Raw genomic sequence first — 17618 nt, 5'->3', positions numbered from 1 at the left:
GGTTCTTATTTTAATAACATCAACACAAAATAAATATATAATGAACAACCGAGAGTAAAATACATACTTGGTTTTGTAATTAAAAGGGGCTGACCGGAATTGCGTGAAGCCGTCTTGAACATGTAAGTTGTATTATGATGTGCTCTTGATGATGTGATTCAAGTCCAAAAGCAACTCGTGCTGATAACGTGTTATGAAACTAGCCTAATAGCAAAACAATAAGAGTAAGAGATGTAGGGAGAAAGAGAAAGATTTATTAATCTGGTGTATAATACAATGAGATACAATATGATATTATATAGGGATGAGAAAACTTGGAGAATAAGCTAAACCTATTTTAGGTGTTGATAACCATAATAATAGTTATTCATAATACAAATATAGTTAAATAGTTGAATTGATATTTCAGCAAGTATACAATTCGATCCACTTTTGATGAAGTCTTGTTAGATTATTGTTGTGTGTTATGGTGATGTCATATATAATATCAAGAATCTCCACTCTTACGGATTGTTAAATCATTTTTACAGTATAGTGCCAAATGCCGATAGTTATAAACTTATAACGTACTATATATATTATTGATATAGTAGAACCGTTTTGCAACAAATAATATATGAAGTAAATTACAACACTGTACTATCATTGACATACTCTTTGACGTACACTTGGTCTAATTATATTTGTCAAATTAGTAATAATTAAGAAAATCACTATATATATTCTATGCGATGTTGACACTTAGCTACCAATGAGTTAGCTTTGAATAACATTCAATATTCTCTTTTCACATTTAAAACAGCAATTTGGCAATGTTTTCACGAGGTTGACACTTTGCTACCAATGGTTTAGCTTTTGGCATGGTCAATCCCATTCCTTCGGTCATGTCGATCATTTCTTCGCCCACCCTTTCCCACTCGAAGCATTCATTGGCGGATCCAGCATACAAACGGGTGGTTCCCCGGAACCACCCGAGTTTCGAAATAATAGTGTACGAATATATAGAATACGCGTAGGAACCACCTTATAAATTAAGAGGGAACCACCTAAAAAAAATTTCTGGATCCGCCACTGGAAGCATTGAATAAGTGTACCTAACGCCAACCCGACCATGCGCATTGCCAAGTTTTCTGTTGGACAACTCCTCCTTCCGGACCCAAATGGCATTAGCTTAAACCCATCTCTTGAACCTTGTAACCCTCTAAACCTATCTGGTTTAAACTTCTTAGGGTCTTCCCAATTCTTGTCATTTTGCATTGCCCATAAGTTCATCAAAAGCATTGTACCACTTGGGATATTGTACCCTCCAACCGTACAATCCTTTGAGGACTCGTGGAACACGAGTGGACCAGGAGGGTACAATCTCATCGTCTCGTTTACTATGCATCTTAGATATGGAAGATTGGATATGTCTGATTCATTAATTAGACGATCTTTGCCTACACAATCCTCGATCTCAGCTTGTGCTTGCTTTAGAACTTGGGGATTGTTTAACAAAAGTGATAACATCCATTCCATAGTTCCACTTGATGTATCTGTTCCTGCTGATAGTAGTACCTGAATATACAATCCATGGTTAGTGGTAGTAGTTTACACTTGTTTCCTTTGATTCTCATAATTAACTTTAATTTTTTGTTCCTTTTTTTAAACTACTTTTGCTTAGAAAGACGTTCTCTTAGGAACCCGATTTTTATAATTTGGGATAGAGGTAAGGCTTCCTTATTCAAATTCTTCTCACACCTTACCACTAGCTCTGCTATAAGTGAGATTAGACTAAGTACGTTTGTTTGTTATTTGAAGAAACGTGGATCTACTCACTGGTAGCAGATCTACTTTCCTCGGGTGTGTTTATACTATTTCACCGATGGTTCTTCTGGATCAGTGTTCTTCCACCTACAAAATGAACAGCGCCGTTACTTACCCCTCAGAAAGGGACAGAGGGGTCCTCTTTGGGGTAACCCTCCGGCGTGAGAATCAGTATATTGTGGAGAAGATGATAATGTGTGTAAGAGAATCTCAAGAGTATTGCTTAATTGCTCAATACCCTCTGGTTGTGAGACTGTGTGATTGTATGTAACTGACTGTGAGTGAATGTAATTCAATATGATTGAATGTGATATCACTGCCTGTAACTGTCAATGATTGAGTCTGAAAATGTGTCATCAAAGTGGAGTTGATGCTGTATTTATAGTGCTAGGGTTTCCATTGATTTGGCTCAACCTCGTTGGCCTCCTCCAATCGCACTGCGCCACGTGTCCTCTGGGACACCTGGCGCTTTCTCGTTGGTTGTAATCACGTGGTAACACATGTGTCATGCTGAGTTGTCGACCTTTAATTTGGCAGCTGTCAACATCAGCATATTCTTACTCCTTAAAAAGATGCCTTCTGGAAGGTTGTCTGACGTGCACAATCAAGGTTGCCCTAATCCTGATTTGGATAAGGACGAGGTTGATTATGTGCACGTGTGATATGCGCCCATCCTGAGGATGCGCGAGGTCTTCTCTTTATTCTCACGCGCAGATATTTCATGCGCAGATGTGATATGTACGAGCATGTGATATGCGCCGCGCGTTGATGCGCTGCGCGCATATGTGATGCGCGAGCATATGTGTGCCTGGGCAGGTGTGATATGCACGAGCATGTGATATGCGCCGCGCGCTGATGCGCCGCGCGCATATGTGATGCGCGAGCATATGTGTGCCTGGGCATATGATGCCTGAGCATGTTTTGTATGCGCCATGCGCATAGGTTTTGGCTTTGTGCCTTCATAATGTCTTTATCTTGTGGGTTGACCCGCCTTGCTCGGTGTTGAGGCGGGTACATACCTCTTCAAGCCCCCCAGTCTAATGTGTGTCTTATCTCGCGCGAGCGCGGTAAGATAGATATTAGACTTACTGATTTGGTCTTTTAAAAGGGGTTTTGTCGTTTTCTTGGTTGTTTCCATCATTGCGCGAAGTCCTATCCATTTGGTTGAAAAACGAAAGGTTGAAAACGAAGGGTCCAAATACGTGGTTAGTTGGTGGTGACGTGCGCCGTAAACATGTCAGACGTTTCGTGTGCTCGAGGTGCTACAGTTGCCTTTCACGTCCCCTCACACAGCTGTCTTGAACACGTGTCGCGCTCGCATTGGTTAGCACCTGCGAGTGGGGGCGCGTTTCTGCTCCGTGGCAGGTCCGTTACGTTTTTATGTCCCCTCAACAGTGTTAGGGACACGTGTCGCGCCCTCGTTGGCTTACACCTGCGAGTGGGGGCGCGTGAAATCCCATTAGTTACCACTTTTCTCTCTCCTGGGCCTATAAAAGCAGGCCCTTGGGAAATATTTATCTTCATCTTCATTGTTGCAAATTTTCAATTTTCTGCCTTTCATATTCTGAATTGAGTATTTTCATCGTTTCGAAACTTCTATTATTTGCTGCTGCAGTTGTATGTCTGATAGTTCAGACTCGTCTAGCCCCTCAATCACCTCTATTTCCTCTCGAAGACGCCGTGTGAAATCTGTGGTGATGTCGACACTGAAGCAAAAGGGGAAAGGGAAGAGGGTTGTTGAGACCACATCGGAGGAAGTAGGGAGGACCAAGGCCACCAAAAGGTGGAATGAAATCCCCTGCAAATTGAAGCAGGCCGATCTCGACAGCCTCATCGCCTCTCAGGGCTTTCTCCCCCTGTTTGGCTGCATGTTGCCTGGGGCCGGGCAAACGGCGGCAGGCCCGCCTGCCGGCTATATATCCCTATATAGCCACTTTTTCACCCACTGCAACCTTCGTCTCCCGATAACAAGGTTTGTGGGTGCACTGCTGAAGTTTTATGGGATTCATATATCCCAAGTCCATCCGTTTGGACTCGTGCGCGTGACTCACTTTGAGTTCATGTGCAAATCCCAGCGCGAGGAGCCGACTCCTCGGCGCTTTCAGTATTTTTACAAGCCCAAGATCCAAGACAATTGGATCTCTTTTATTCCTCGCAGTCAGAAGGTGAAGTGCTCCACTGTTTCATTCAAGAGCCTTCATGACTGGTCTGAGAGGTTCTTTTACATAAGGGCTGGTGTGATCCCCATCCGCATGACCATGCGCTCTATCTCTTCTGCGCCTGCGGATGAGGGTGTCCTCAAGAACCCAACTGGCGCCTGGGTTAAGAAACTGACCGCCGAACCATCCCCCGCGAAGAAAATTCGCGAGGAGGCGCTGGTGGGGGTCGGCATGAGTAAGCTATGGGCCGACAGCGCGCTTGAGCCCGTTATCCAAGTCGACGGTTTGTGTAAGTTTATTTCATTGCTTTATTTCTTTTTCTGCGCGAACATAATTCTTTTGCTGATATCACTTGACTTGTTTTTGCGCAGTCACCAAGGATTATGTCCTTGCCGCTTATGATGAACAAGTGGAGGGTGGCTCCGTCGCGCTTGGCGCTGGGGAGGTTGGTTTCCCAGATCGCTTTGATGACATGTTCATCCCAGTGGATCTGGAATTTGACTTTGACAGTGACGCGCCTGGTAAGCCTTCGCACTTATGCTCATTCCTTTAGAATACCCAAGTTTATTAACACTTGTGTTACATGTATTGTAGATGCGCTGGAGAACTACGAGCTGGAGCTCGCGGAGGAGGAGGAAGAGGAAGAGGAGGCGCCCCTACTAAAGCGCAAAGCTAAGGGGAAATCTGGCGCAGGGGCCAGTAAGAAACAGAAGAAAAATGACACCCCTGTTGCTCATCCCCATGCTCAAACGAAGGGACCTAAGGAAACCGAGGTGTTTACCACCATGGGTTCTTTAGCTTCCCTACCTGTGAAAGTGGGCAGACCTCCTGTCCACTTGAGGTATGGTGGCGTCACCTCCTCCGTTCGCGCGGCTGAAGAGAGAAGCAGTGCCGCGCCTGCGACAGGTATGCTTTGCTTATCTTCATCTGATTGAATTATTATTAAACCTTTGCTCCTTTGAATGTTTGCAGGACCGGCGACGGTTGCAGATCAGCCGCAGGCGCCACAAGGTGCTGAGGCTGCGCCGGGGTCTGCTTCGAAGTCCCCCGTTCTACCCTCTGAGAAGGGTAGAATGGACTTTATGGCGATGTTCGCCGCGCGAACTGAATTGCGCCAAGGTATGTTTTGCACATTTGTCTTCTGAATTTTTTCATTTGGATTTAGTGATAAACCAATTTTCCTTGTTGATTTGCTCATAGGAGTTGTAGCTGGCGTACAAGTTGCCGGTGACACTCCTGGCGCCGTTGGCGGCGCCGCTGGTTCTGGTCCTGCTCCTGCTAGTGCTGATTCTCCCCTTATTGGGGTTACAAAGGAGCAGGAAGCGGTATTGCGCGCCGAACTGGCGGCGTCGAGACCTCCCTCGCCTCCTCCTACGCGCAGCCCTCTCCGCGAGGCTGGTTTGGAGCCCCCCAGGTCGCAGGAGAAGAGGCCTATTCAAGAAGATGAGGAGGATGAGGGGGCTCAAGCTGAGGACTCCTTGGGAGACCGCGCCAGCCCTGCGATGCCACAAGTCTTCGCAGCGCATACTTCTGGTGGGGCTGGCGCTGACTTTTCTGCTTCGTCCCCGCAGGTATGTTTTTATTTGTTGCTCCGCTGCGCGTACCTCCATATAAGTATGTTTATGACTTAGAACATTTCTTGTGTTTTGTAGGAAGGTGACCACGTTTATCGCCCAAGATGGAATATTAATGAAGACAGTTCCTTCCAATCCATGGGCGTATGCGAGGACTTCTGGGCTCATGCCGTGCCTCCTACTGAAAGGAGGTATCAGGAGGAGCGCACCCGCGCTGACTTGCTCAACGATCACATTTTCGCTGGGTCAGCTTTCTTTGCTGCCTCCCAAGAGCTTCATCGCGATTATATTAAAGTACGCGATGCTCTTGTGGCAGCCCAGCAAGAGGCTAAGGTGGCTGCCTGGAACCTTTCTGATGCTCGCGCACGAGCTGAGAAACTCCAGGCGGAGCTCAGCGAAAATAGAGCAAGTGCCAACACCGCCTATATTAAGCGCGGGCATGAGCTCCAAGCTGCGCGGGAGAAGCAGCAGGTGGCGGAGGCCGAAGTTGCCAAGTACGCGCGTAGAGTGCGTGTCTTGGAACAGCAGGCTGAGGCGCGTGACCAAGCTATTGTCCAGAGTATCACTGAGAAATCATCACTGGAGAGCGAGGTTGCGCGCCTGAAGAGGGAGTTAGCGGCCGCGCAGGCCGATAGAGATGAGGCCTTGGCGACGGCAGCGTCCAGCCAGGAGGCACTTGGTGCTGCGCAGGCGGAGAAAGAAAAAATTTTGGCGGCAGCAGCGTCTGATAAGGAGGAGCTAAAAAAAGACCAAGGAAACTGTTGAGTTATTAAACTCACAGGTTCCTGCCCTCGAGACGTCTGTTGCTGGCCTCGCGCAGGATCGCCAATGGCTGGTGTCACAGGGCATGACTCGTTGCGCTTTGGCGATGAAATATTCCGCCGAGTTTCAGGCCCTTGTGATGGACTGCAATGCTGCCGCGCGCCTGGTGGGTCGCGCTGAAGGGTTTACGGATGGGTATGAATATGGCATGTTGAAGAAGAACCCATCCGAGTACCCTTACAAGAGCGACGCGGCCTGCGCGGACATGGCCGCGGTGGGGGAGAAGTACATGAATACTCCCATCCCCATCCTTATGCAGGTACCTTGACCCTAATGAGTTTTACTTGATTAATTTTCCAAGTGTTTTGTACTCAATACTTTTCTATTGATTTTACAGATAGCTGCGCTTGCTGACCAGCCCGACCTCGGCGCGCTAAAGAAGTTGCTCGATGAATGCGAGAGGGCTGGTGGCGATGATGGTGGCGCGGGGGATGTTGCCCCTACCAGCGGTTCTGGCGCGGCGAAAGAATCTGCTCCTGACACCGTCGTGATAGAAGACTCCAATGAGGAGGATGAACTTGACTATGGTCAGTTTGGAGATGAAGAGGAGCAGGCTGCGCCAGATGCCGAGGGCGATGATGAGGATGATGAAGAGGCTAATGTCAACGTGGAGACTTGAGAAGCCCTTCATGTTTTTATTTTTATTTGTAATTTGTAACTCATCATACTTGTAAATTTCAACGCAATGGAATGAAATTTGTTTTCCCTTTTTCACATCTTGCGCATTTCCATTCATCTCTTCATGTTTGCTTGTATAGATATAAGATATGCTTGCACGCTAAAATAAGGACAAGGTTGTAAGGAAATTATTCACTTAACCATAGTCCTATTTTGTAAGTGGTTTCGCAGTATCTTGTTTATGCTGACATGCGCGATAACTTTTCTCAATTCCTTTTTTGCGCGTCGAGGTCGCGCGGTCTTAATATGGAAGTATGAGTTTTAGCCATTACATGTCAGCATGTGTTACTCAGATATCCACTATGATTCCGCGCGCGACCTCGACCTGAGACCTTAACAACTATGATATGGCATGTACTTTGCCTTAGTTGTGTTTAAGGATTTTTATGATCAGGCTGCGCGAGATGTAAGATGGATGTTTGTGAGTGTTTTGAGCTAAGGCTCTTTGTTTTGGGCTAAGGCCCTGACGTTTTTAGAGTTAAGACTCATTAACGTGTTTGAGCTAAGGCTCGTAGGTTTGGGCTAAGGCCCTGACGTTTTAGAGTTAAGACTCGTTAACGCGTTTGAGCTAAGGCTCGCGCATGTATGTTTTACTTCGTTTTATTTCGTTTTGAAGTCAATATAGTGTTGTCATATTGCTCCAAATTAATAAAGGAAGTGTGAAACATGTATGCAAAGGTAATAGAACAAATATTGAAAGATAGCGCGAATCATCATTCATGATGGCTTAAAAGCCTTGATTACATATTTGAACTTTTACATGAAGCATTTTCTAAGTTGCGCCGCGTTCCACGCGCGCGGTATCTTTTTTCCATTCAAATCTTTTAAAGTGTACGCGCCTTTCCCCAAATCTTCTGAAATTTGATAAGGTCCCTCCCAATTGGGGGACATTTTTCCTGGGGGTATTGCGCGACTAGCTTCATTGTTTCGAAGGACAAAATCATTTTTCTTGAAGTGGCACTCTTTAACGCGCTGATTATAATATTTTTCCAGCTTTTTCTTGTATCTGGCTTCATTGATGATAGCCGCTTCTCTGCGCCCTTCAAGCAAGTTAAGGTCCAATCTTCTTTCGCGCTCGTTATCAGTTTTGCTCATCATGAGTACCCTATGGGATGGGCATCCAATTTCTGCTGGGATCATAGCCTCTGTCCCATAGGTTAGGCTGAACGGGGATTCGCCATTGCTAGTTTTGCTTAATGTCCTGTGCGCCCACAGGACATTAGGTAACTCTTTGACCCAAGAATGGGATTCTCCCTCCAACCTTTTCTTCAGCCCATTTAGCAAACTTTGATTCGCGCGCTCCACTTGGCCATTCCCCTGAGGGTGGTAGACCGAAGTGAAGATTTGGTTGATGTGCAATTCTTTGAGCCAGCTTGATATCTTCCTGTCAGTGAATTGTTTGCCATTGTCGCTCACAATTTCCATAGGAAGGCCAAAACGGCAAATGATGTGGCTCCAGATAAATTGCTTCATCGCCTCAGCTGTGATTTTTGCTAGTGGCTTGGCCTCAACCCATTTTGTGAAATAGTCTATCGCCACTACCAAAAATTTCACTCGCCCTTGCGCTTGCGGCAGGGGCCCCACAATATCAATGGCCCATTTGTGGAAAGGCCATGCAGAGGTCACCGGAATCAAGTTGTTCTTTGGCCGCATGGTGTTTGGCGCGTAGCTCTGACATGCCTTACATTTTTGTATTTCTTTTAGCGCATCCAAGTACATGCCCGGCCAATAGTAGCCCGAGCTCATTGCCTTGGCAACCACCATGCGCGGGCCAGCGTGTATGCCGCAGATTCCTTCGTGAATCTCCCTAATCACATAGCTTGCTTCTTCAGCATCCAGGCATTTCATGAGCGGTCCAAGATAAGAGCGTCGATATAATGTACCATCAAGTAGTTCATAGTTCTGCGCCTTGTGTCTTATCTTTCTCGCCTGTGCGCGATCGTCCGGTAACGTCCCCTCCTTCAAGAATTCCATTATTGGAGTAATCCAGGATGAAGGGGATGTATGAATTACAAGGACCGATTGCGTTTGCACTGACGGGTTGCTCATCACTTCCACCCTGACATCTTTGGCAAAGTGATCAAAATTAGTTGATGCCATCTTACTCAACGCGTCAGCGGACTTGTTTTCGCTGCGCGAGATGTGTATGATTTTGAAGAAGTCAAACTGCTCAACGATCTTTTTTGCCTGCTCTAGATATAGAGGCATGGTGTTCTCCTTGGCATCATAAAGGCCATTGACCTGCGCAGCTACCAAGTAAGAATCAACATGTGCCTCTAGCCTTTTAACTCCAAACTTGCGCGCAATGCGCAGACCAGCCAGCAGGGCTTCATACTCAGCCTCATTGTTGGTACTTTTGAAGTCCAACCTAATAGCATAAGTATATTCATGATTATCAGGGTCCACCAGTTTGAGGCCTGCGCCGGACCCTTCGCTGTTGGAGGCTCCATCAGTGAATAGCCTCCAAACATCTTCTTCATCATTTGCTCGCGGAGGGTCTACCTCGCGCTGAGCTTCTTCAATCTTTCCCTCTGGGATTTCCGTGATGAAATCCGCCAAAATTTGACCCTTTATTGCTGGACGGGGCTTATAAGTGATCGTGTGTTCACCCAATTCCAGCGCCCACTTTGTCAGCCTTCCGGAGAGCGCGGGGCGTCGCAAGACTTGCTGGATGTTGTAACCTGTCAGAACTTCAATCGGATGACCATTGAAGTATCTGTGAAGCTTGCGCGACGCGTGTGTTAGTGACAAAACTAACTTTTCCATGATGGAATAGCGCGTCTCAGGGTCTGTCAGCACCCGACTCACATAGTATATTGGCGTTTGGATCCCCTTGCGATCCACCAATAATACTGCGCCGATGGCGCGGTCTCCAGCTGACAAGTACAATGTAAGGGTTTCGCCAGGAAGTGGAGCTGTGAGCGCGGGGAGCTTTATGAGACATTCTTTTATCTCACTGAAAGCTTGCTCAGCCTCAGGCGTCCACTTGAATTGGCTCTTCTTCAAGCAGTTCCTCAAAGTGTTAACGAATGGAGTAGATTTGCTGGCGTGGTTCGCTAGGAACCTGTTGATTGACACCAATCTACCATTCAGCTTCTGAACCTCTTTCATGGTGGATGGTGAAGGCATGTCAAGGATGGCTTCCACCTTTTCAGGGTTCACCTTGAAACCATCCTTAGTAACCATTACACCAAGAAATTTCCCCTCTTCCGCGCCGAAAGTACATTTGCTCGGGTTGAGCTTCATGTTAACTTCCGTTAGGCGCTGAAGAGTTTCCTCGATGTCTTTGAGCATTTGTCTCTCCTCCCTGCTCTTGATCACCAAATCATCAACGTAGACTTCTAGATTTCTTCCGATTTGTTCACTGAAAACCGAATCCATAAGCCTCTGATAGGTTGCGCCCGCATTCTTTAAACCAAAGGGCATTTTTGTGTAACAAAAAACACCCTTGTCGGTTCTGAAGGCAGTCTTGTCTTCGTCCTGTGGTGCCATTTGAATCTGGTGATAGCCTTTGTAGGCATCCAGGAAACATTTGAGCTTGAATGGCGCCACGGAGTCCACCTTTGCGTCGATGTTTGGGAGGGGGTAACAGTCTTTCGGACATGCTTTGTTGAGGTCCTTGAAGTCAATACACATCCTCCATGACCCGTTGCTTTTCTTTACCATCACAGGATTGGCTACCCACGTCTGGTATCGGATCGGGCGGATGATGTTTGCGCGTAACAGGTCCTCCACTTGTTCATTCATGGCCTTCGCCTTTTCATCCCCCATGATTCTCTTTTTCTGAGCAATTGGCTCCACCGACTTGAACGTGTTAAGAGAATGTTGCGCCAAGTCTCGCGGGACCCCCGTCATATCGGAGTGTTGCCACGCGAAAACCGACGTGTATTTTGTGAGCAACTTTTTCATTCTCAATCTCGTTTCGTCTGAAATTGTAGCGCCAATTGTGACCGTTTGCTCTGGGAATTTTGGGTTTAAAATCCACTTCTCTGGCGCATTGTCCGCCATTGGAAGTTTTATTCTCCCTTCCCGCGGTGTGCTTGTCATTGCGCACAAATGATCGCGGTAAACAAATGTTACGCCTGTTGGTGTAGGGAACCCCAATGCGCCGTGCGCTGGCGACGGTACAGCATTAAATTGGGCAATCGTTCCCCTACCCAGGATCATATTGTGGCATGACGTGGTGGGCAAGACCAAGAAGTTGACCACTTCGGCTCGCTTGTGCTCATCATCCCCCATAGTTAGTTCAAACTGAATCTGGCCTAGGGGATGGATGATTTCATTTGAGACACCACAGATTGGTGCGTTCACAATTTCGAGCCGCGCTTGGTCTGCCGGGTCTAACTTTCTGAAACATTGCTCATACATAATGTCATATTCGCTTCCAGTGTCCACCAGGACCTTTGACACTTCGTAATGAGCAATGTGTGTGGTGATGACGAGAGGACTGCTTATTGAAGGGCCTCCCCTGATTCTTGGGAAGATGACTTGCTGTTCGCGCCAATCTCCGTGGATTTGCGCGCTTCTCTTTTTTGACGTCTGCCCTTGTCGTCCCCCCTCAGCCACACAGATTCTTTTGTATTTCTTGGTGGCAGAGGCTCCTTCCGGTTGCTCATCTTCTATTCTTTGGTTTTTCACCAAGTGAGCCAGCCTGCCTGATTTTACATCCTTCTCGATCGCATCCTTTAAATGATGGCATGCGTCGGTGTTGTGGCCCGGGGACCTGTGAAATTCACAATATTTGCCACTGTTTTGCGGTCCCTTGTAGTGTAGTTGCTTGGGGGGCTTGAATTGAACATTCTCAGTACTTAACAGCTGTGAAGGTGTTTTAGTGAGTGGAGTCCATATTCTTGGCAGAGGTCTGCTAGGATCTCTGCCGCCCTCCCTCTTGTCACCATCCCCACGACTACGAACATCTTTTTGGGGCTGGGTGAGCTTGGTTGCGCTTGCTTTTCTGCTGAAGAAAAACTTGTTGGCTGCAACCTGGACCATACAGAGTTCTGTTTGGCCCTCTTCTCTTTGCTGCGCGGTGATTCAGCCTGATGCGCTCTTTCTCTTGCCCTATCTTGGGCAATCTGTTTTTCATTTCTCGCGAAGACTCGCGAGGCTTCCATTAGTTTTGCCCAAGTGGTGGGCATACCATCTTTGCTTACGAGAGCTCGGCGGAGTTGATCACTGCGCGCGCCTTGTATAAAGGCCACACGCAGGAGCTGCTCAGTTATACCCCCGATTGCCAGGGACTCTTGATTGAAACGAGTGATGTAATCTTCAATCGTTTCATCATTCCTGCGTACGCAGTGCATGATGTCATCAGGATCGCGCGTGTGCCTGCGCTGCTGTACGAAGTGGGCTTGGAACTTTTCTAATAGTTCCTCGAACCCATCAATTTGCCCAGTCGGCAAGCTCTCGAACCATACCCGCGCTGCGCCTGTGAGGCAGCGAGCAAACATATGACACCATGTTGGCATCGTCCAGCTCTCTAGGTTTCCCGTGTTATAGAAACCTTGCAAAAAGTCATCTGGATCCGTTGTGCCATCATATTTGCCCAGACCACTTGGCATCTTGGTCTTGTGCTGGATGGGAGCCTGCGCGATGCGCGCAGTAAACTTTGAGTGCTTTACCAAGATGGCTGGTCTGTAGGGTGTGGTTACGTCCACTTGCCCTCTGACCGGTGGGCTGTACGGCATGTGCAGATCCAGATCTGCTCTGGCTCCAGGCGCCATGTTCACAGGCGCGCGGAGCTGTGAGCCTCCTGCATGAGTATCCCGCGTCTTCCTCATGCTATGCACTTCTTCATCACTGAACTCAGTGTGTGCAGTGTGAACAGAATGTCCCTCTTCCGGCGCGCGCGGCCTCTTTGTAGTCTGCTTATCGAACGCTTGCCTTTGTGTTTGGTCGGCTAGCTTCTTCTGTTTGACCATTTCGTTGTACTTTTCTATCAGACGCCGCTGCTCGTTTATGAGCCATTCATTCGGATCATTTGTTTCCTCTTCTGGACCCATTGGTCCTTTGAGTTTCGCGCCGGCCATATTTTGTAACGCGAGATCGTCTGGAGGAGTTTCAGTCTGGCCGTGAGGGGTTGTGACGAAGGGACGGTTGCTGGTGGTACGCGTAGAATCACGCGGAACCCTCAGAACCTGCTGTCCGTCGTTAACACCCTCACGTTCATTATCCTCCAGAGCTTGATCAACGTTACGAATGCCAGAAACCATGGTGATTGATTTTTTTTTTTTTTTTTTGTAGATCTGATTAGATCTGATTGCCGAACGTAACAGCGGATGGCGCCAATGAAGAAACGTGGATCTACTCACTGGTAGCAGATCTACTTTCCTCGGGTGTGTTTATACTATTTCACCGATGGTTCTTCTGGATCAGTGTTCTTCCACCTACAAAATGAACAGCGCCGTTACTTACCCCTCAGAAAGGGACAGAGGGGTCCTCTTTGGGGTAACCCTCCGGCGTGAGAATCAGTATATTGTGGAGAAGATGATAATGTGTGTAAGAGAATCTCAAGAGTATTGCTTAATTGCTCAATACCCTCTGGTTGTGAGACTGTGTGATTGTATGTAACTGACTGTGAGTGAATGTAATTCAATATGATTGAATGTGATATCACTGCCTGTAACTGTCAATGATTGAGTCTGAAAATGTGTCATCAAAGTGGAGTTGATGCTGTATTTATAGTGCTAGGGTTTCCATTGATTTGGCTCAACCTCGTTGGCCTCCTCCAATCGCACTGCGCCACGTGTCCTCTGGGACACCTGGCGCTTTCTCGTTGGTTGTAATCACGTGGTAACACATGTGTCATGCTGAGTTGTCGACCTTTAATTTGGCAGCTGTCAACATCAGCATATTCTTACTCCTTAAAAAGATGCCTTCTGGAAGGTTGTCTGACGTGCACAATCAAGGTTGCCCTAATCCTGATTTGGATAAGGACGAGGTTGATTATGTGCACGTGTGATATGCGCCCATCCTGAGGATGCGCGAGGTCTTCTCTTTATTCTCACGCGCAGATATTTCATGCGCAGATGTGATATGCACGAGCATGTGATATGCGCCGCGCGTTGATGCGCTGCGCGCATATGTGATGCGCGAGCATATGTGTGCCTGGGCAGGTGTGATATGCACGAGCATGTGATATGCGCCGCGCGCTGATGCGCCGCGCGCATATGTGATGCGCGAGCATATGTGTGCCTGGGCATATGATGCCTGAGCATGTTTTGTATGCGCCATGCGCATAGGTTTTGGCTTTGTGCCTTCATAATGTCTTTATCTTGTGGGTTGACCCGCCTTGCTCGGTGTTGAGGCGGGTACATACCTCTTCATTATTGTTTCAAATAATTTTATAAAACAAACAAACAAACGTACCCAACAATATCCCAATCGTAAGAGTGGGTCTGGATAAGATGCGATGATAGGAAAACTTACATCTACCCAGGATATCGAGAAGCGGTTCCTTATAATTTAATCAATTAAAATAACCAAAGTATGATTGTAGTATATGTTAAAAGGCTTTTACCTGCATTAAACCTTTGATAACTTCATCCTTGTAATATTCAGGTTCTTTTTCTTGTAATATGAGTAGAACTTCAATCAAGTTCTTCTTCTTCTTCTCTTCCTTCTCTGTCATCCCCGCCTCTACGCCACCACCCTTGGCCGCCGCCACCACCAACTTTCGTTTATGCTCATCTAACAAACCTTGCATGAACCCATCTCTCTTTTCCCCCAAGACCACCATCTTCTTCTCCAACTCTCTCCCTCCTACCCACTTCCACCACGGCAAATAATACGACAAATTCGTCGTCTCCATCAACACAAACGTCTCCATTACAATCTCCTTAAACCGCCCCGCTTCTTCCACATCCGCCACCGACTCACCATAGTATCTCTTCCCCGCGATCATCATCATCATGACATTCAACATGAGCTCAAAAAACATTGACTTCATTTCCACCATCCCATCCGCCATCGCTCTACCATACACCTTCTTAGCCAAGAGCCTCACTTCCTCCACACGAATATGATTCAGGCTTTGTAGCCTATGAGCCGATAAAAGCTCAAGTGAGGCAATACGACGTAAGTTACGCCAATGATCACTATAGCTTGACCAAGAAAGAGTGGTGTAGTCATACCCAAGGTGTTTTCCAGCAAGCAAATGAGGACGGTTAGCGAAAGTAACATCGTTGGTAGTAAGGCATTCCTCCACCGCTGCTGGAGACGAAACCAACAACGCTTTACGGGTGCCAAATTGGAGCATGAGAATTGGACCATAACGGTTGGATAGTTTGCCTAATGCTCGGTAGAGAGGGCTTTTCACTAGGTAAAGATGACCAAGTATGGGTAAGCATGGGAATGGGCTTGGTGGTAAATTCCTATTCCTTACAAAGGCATATAGTAGCAATGATAGAGAGGATCACATATATTATTTCCATATTATGGTTTGTGGTATGAGTTTTGTTAATAAGATTACAACATATTTATAGGAGTACGTACTTGCATTCAAGTTGTGCAACTTTTCTATGTTCCCACGCCGGTCAAATGAATTTACAAGTTGCACAAGTAGTTATTATATGTTTTTTGAGAATATCAGCCGCTTTAAATCATTATTGTTCTCTCATATGCAAAGTTGACTTTGTATTTAAAAGGAAATGGTCAGCTTGGTAAGCCTCATTTATTATTACGTGATATGTTTGTCACAAAGTTGGCCGAATTTTATAAAAGTCAAATTTTAATTGCAAGATTTCGAGTTAATGGTAGTCGGGTATTAAACCCGAACGCGCTCGTTACGCCGCTTTAAGGCATGAAGAAATTAATGTCCTAAAAACTTTGTAGAAATCCAAAATCTTTACGCAAACATATCATTATAAAACATATAATGGAGGGTGAGGTGTTGTAAGTTTTTAAAGGTCCAGATACAACATTTAAAACTAACTTTTAAAACCGATTTATGTATACAGTTTTAATGACTTGTATATAAGTTCTTAAATGATTTATACATCATAACGCACAACTTAGTTTTGAGTGAAACTTATATCAAAATGCGAATAAAAATAAGCACGTTGCAATTGTATATTCAGAAATTTGTAACGTACCATATTTTAAAAATTATAAACAAAAAAAATATCTTATGAGTAGGACACGTGTATCTGTTGAAACACATCTTTCCATGGTCATATTGTAAGTTTAAGGCTTAAACGTAAGATAATGAGGTAAGTTAAGTTTTTCCATTTATGCATCATACTGTTTGTAACCTAAGCTTTAAAACTTGTATCAAACAAATAAAAAACCGACTTTAAATGGAAGTAAGTCGGTTTTTTATTTGTTTGATACAAATTTTGAAGCTCAAGTTACAAACTAGGATCTATTGTGATACAAAAAATTTAGGATCTATTGTGAAAGAAAAAGAACCTACTATGAACACGGACCAAGCTAAATTATATATATGGTCCTTGATATATTTTCACTCATTTATCTATCTTTCGGATGGGGCAAATATGAATCACCTCAACTCATTAAGTACCGCAAGCTGGTTATTTAAATGTTTAAAATTAAACCATCTCCTTGGAAAGAAAAAGTCCCCTCATTTGATAGTTGTACGTGTTATCAAGTCCGTTTTGAGTTGTCTCCCATTATACTTTTTTCAACTTTAAATTTCATTGGGCAGATTGGAGTTTGAATATAGCCTCCAAAAAAAAATAAAAATTGGTGGCTTGGGTATTGGCTCACTTCGAGCATCAAACCTTGCTCTTCTTTCGAAATGGAGGTGGAAAGCGAAAATATATAGAGTCAAACACGTACACTTTGGTTTAAATCCGTCTAGGCTATTCATCACAACGCGTGTAGGTCTACTTTCCTTCCTAGTAGTCTAGCATCACTGGTATTTGGAAATTTGGAAAAATATTTGTTTCATTGAACACGAGTTAGGAAATCTGTTAATTGACTTAGGCCAAATCATCCTTGACTCATTTCCATTCAGAACATCTCGGATTCGAAACATCTAGGATAGGCCAAGTCATCGAGAGTTTTGATTCTCCCGTTTCGATTGAGATATTCACTTGTAACAACATTGTTCCAATTAAGGTTAACTTCTTTTGTTGGCTTGCATCATTTTGACTAATATACTATTAGATACTCTTTTGCTAAACGAGTATCTCCATTAACTCCCTTTTTAATCGATTTCTCTGTGTTTTTTTTTTGTTTTTTGTTTTGTTTTTTTATGGAACAAGGTCACCAGAAGAAACATTTTTAGTTTTGGTACTTTTTTAGTTTTTGATTTATATTTTAAGTTATAATTTTTTTATTATTATTATTTTTTAATATTGTTTAGGGGATTTTGATTTTAATAAAATACCCCTTAGAATAAATATTAAAAATATAATAAAATAAAAAAATATAACTAAAAATATAAATAAAAAACAAAAAAATCTAAAAAAAACCAAAAACGTTTCCTCCGTTATTCTCGTTCTACAAAAAAAAAAAAAAAAAACCTAAACCCGTTCTGAACCTAACTAGAACAACCCTTTTTTTCATTGATCCGTTCTAACCTAAACACGCTTCAACTCATGGCATGTTCGACCCA

General features: G+C 45.1%; 1 pseudogene; it reads right to left on the bottom strand.

Annotated features, from left to right (window-relative positions):
* Positions 1-400: 400 nt before the first annotated feature.
* LOC143577405 (cytochrome P450 81Q32-like) lies at positions 401-16084 on the bottom strand (annotated as a pseudogene).
* Between the last annotated feature and the right edge of the window lie 1534 nt (positions 16085-17618).

This window comes from Bidens hawaiensis, unplaced genomic scaffold, assembly GCF_021521415.1.
Source record: "Bidens hawaiensis isolate Kalapana, Puna unplaced genomic scaffold, B.hawaiensis_p1.1 tig00028552_1, whole genome shotgun sequence".
NCBI lineage: Eukaryota > Viridiplantae > Streptophyta > Magnoliopsida > Asterales > Asteraceae > Bidens > Bidens hawaiensis.
This window is presented reverse-complemented; position numbering and strand designations above follow the sequence as displayed.